The following is a 2,707-nucleotide window of genomic DNA, read 5'->3' as shown; positions in this document are numbered from 1 at the left end:
GCAAAGCACTGTGGGAAGTTGGAGGCAGTATAAGAAGATCACAGAAAACAGCCGAACAGCTAATCGATCACAGATTCATCGATCACAGATACGTCCTGTACAGAACGAGTGCTAATTAATAATATTAAACTTTATTAATAATATTAAACTTTATAAATAATATTAAACTTTAAAAATAATATTAAACTTTATTAATAATATTAAACTTTATAAATAATATTAAACTTTATTAATAATATTAAACTTTATAAATAATATTAAACTTTAAAAATAATATTAAACTTTATTAATAATATTAAACTTTATAAATAATATTAAACTTTAGGAGAGAGAAGAGAGAGAAGGAAGAGAGCGAGGGATGAGGAAGAGAGAAGGAGATAGGGAGGAGGGGAAGAGAGGAGGAGAGAGGGATGGAGGAGGAGAGAGGGAGGAGAGTGAGTTCGTTTGTGCTATGTTCTGTGTGTGTTCTGGTGTGTTCTGTGTCTTGTGTGTCTGTGTATGTGTGTGTCTGTGTTGTTGTGTCTGTGTCTGTGTGTCTGTCGTGTGTCTGTTTGTGTGTCTGTGTGTGGTGTGTGTGTGTCTGTGTTCTGTCGTTGGCATTGACCCGGGTAACGAGCCCAAAGAGCCGGTTGGACCTGGTCTACCTGGTCCCTGGCACACAGAGAGGCTTTCCATGTGACCTGGTATAAAGTTGGTCTGATGTGGTCTGGTCTGATGTGGTCTGAGTGGTCTGGTCTAATCTTGTCTGATGTGGTCTGGTCTAATCTGGTCTGATGTGGTCTGGTCTAATTGGTTAATCTGGTCTGATTGTGTTCTGGTCTAATCTGTCTGATGTGGTCTGATTGTGGTTCTGATGTGGTCTGGTCGAACACAACATTGACCGTTACCGGTTCATCAACAGTTAAGCTTCATGCTAATATGCGAATTCCCGCCGACTAAACGTCATCTCCGTGTTGAAACCGGGCCGACAGTGAACCAGCTCCCGGGTCCGGGGCCGGGCCCGGGTTTAAACGGGCCGTGTTTAAACCGTCCCACCGGGAAGTCTTACCGTCAGCGTCCGGCTTGTCCCGGGCTCCCGGGGCTGCTTGGCCGCGTTTAGCCGCGTAGCCGCGGCCTCCGCGGCATCTCCACTGTCCGGCGGCTCCGGGCCGGGCCGGGCCTCCTTCGGTTTGCGCGGCCTTGGGAGTCCCGGTCCCGACCTCGGCCTTGTGGCCCGCCGCTGGGCCGCCTGTTTCCTTATGTGGGCGGGAAGACAAAAGCGCTCGGAGCCGGCACAGAAACACTGAAGTCGTCTCTACAGCCCGGCTCTAACCTCCGGCAGCGCGGCAGCGAACCGCTCGGCCAGCGCCGGCACAAGTGAACGGGAACAGGCGGGAGCGCCAAAAGCACGGGGGGGAAGGGGGAGGGCAGGAGAAGAAGGCACAGAAAACAGACCGAACAGCGAAGCGAGCACAGAGGCAGCCGAGCACCTAGAGACGGCGGTGTGACAGAACGAGGGCGAAGGAAGAAGAGAAACGGGCGGAACTAAGAGGAAACGGAGGAAGCAGAGGATAAAACGTGAGGAACAAGAGGAAACGGGAGAACAAGAGGAAACGGGAAAAAGAAGAGGAACGTGAGGAACACGAGGAAACTGGAGGAACAAGAGGAAAACGTGAAAAATGCAAGGGGAAACGGTGAGGAAGACGGAGGAAACGGGAGGAAACAAGCGGACACAAACGGGAAAAAGACGAGGAAAAACGGGATGATAGAAGAGGAAACGGGCGGAACAGATGAAACGGGAAAAAAGAAGAGGAAACGGGAGGACACAAGAGGAAAACGGGAAAAAAATTAGAATACGGGAGGAAGAAGAGTGAAACGGGATGGAATTGTAAGAGGGAAACGGGAAAAAGAAGAGGGAAACGGGGAACAAAGGAAACGGGAAAAAAAGCTGAAACGGGAGGAAGGAAGAGGAAACTGGAGGAAAAGAGGAAACGGGAGGAAGTAGATAGGAAACGGGAGAAGAAGAGGGAAACTGGGAAAAATAAGAGCAACGGACGACGAATGAGGAAACGTGAGGAAGAAGAGGAACGGGACAACCGAAGAGAAACGGGAATAAGAACATGAAACGGGAAGAAAGAAGAGAAACGGGCGGAAGAAGAGGCAACGGTGAGAATAACAGAGGTGAACCTGTATCAGAACAGGCACCGTAAGTAATAAGAGGCAAACGTTGAAGACACAAGCGGATTGAAAACGGTAAGAAGAACAGGAAACTGGGAAAAAGAAGAGGAAACGGTACTAAGAACATGAAACGTTAGCATAATGATTAAATGTATTCATACCATTGTAAACTTTAGTCATAAACATTACACTGTAATAAGAATATGAAACTTTAATACAATAGGAAACTTTAGAACCAAGAGGAAACTTTATAAACATGAAACATTCGAAATAATGATTAAACTTTATGAATATAACCTTTATAAATTATTAAACAGAGAAATAATATGAAACTTTAGGAAGAATGATAAAGAGGGTTAATGATAAATATTAAACATGATAAATAATATTAAACATTATAAATATTAAACATTATAAATAATATTAAACATAAATATTATTAAACATTATAAATATTTTTAAGCATTATAAATAATATTAAACATTGTGTGATTGGAATGAAAAATATAATACAGATAAAAAAATAAATATAAACGCTGTGGTGTAGTGA

Source organism: Larimichthys crocea, unplaced genomic scaffold (genome assembly GCF_000972845.2).
Source record: "Larimichthys crocea isolate SSNF unplaced genomic scaffold, L_crocea_2.0 scaffold33, whole genome shotgun sequence".
NCBI classification, from domain to species: Eukaryota; Metazoa; Chordata; class Actinopteri; family Sciaenidae; genus Larimichthys; species Larimichthys crocea.
This window is presented reverse-complemented; position numbering follows the sequence as displayed.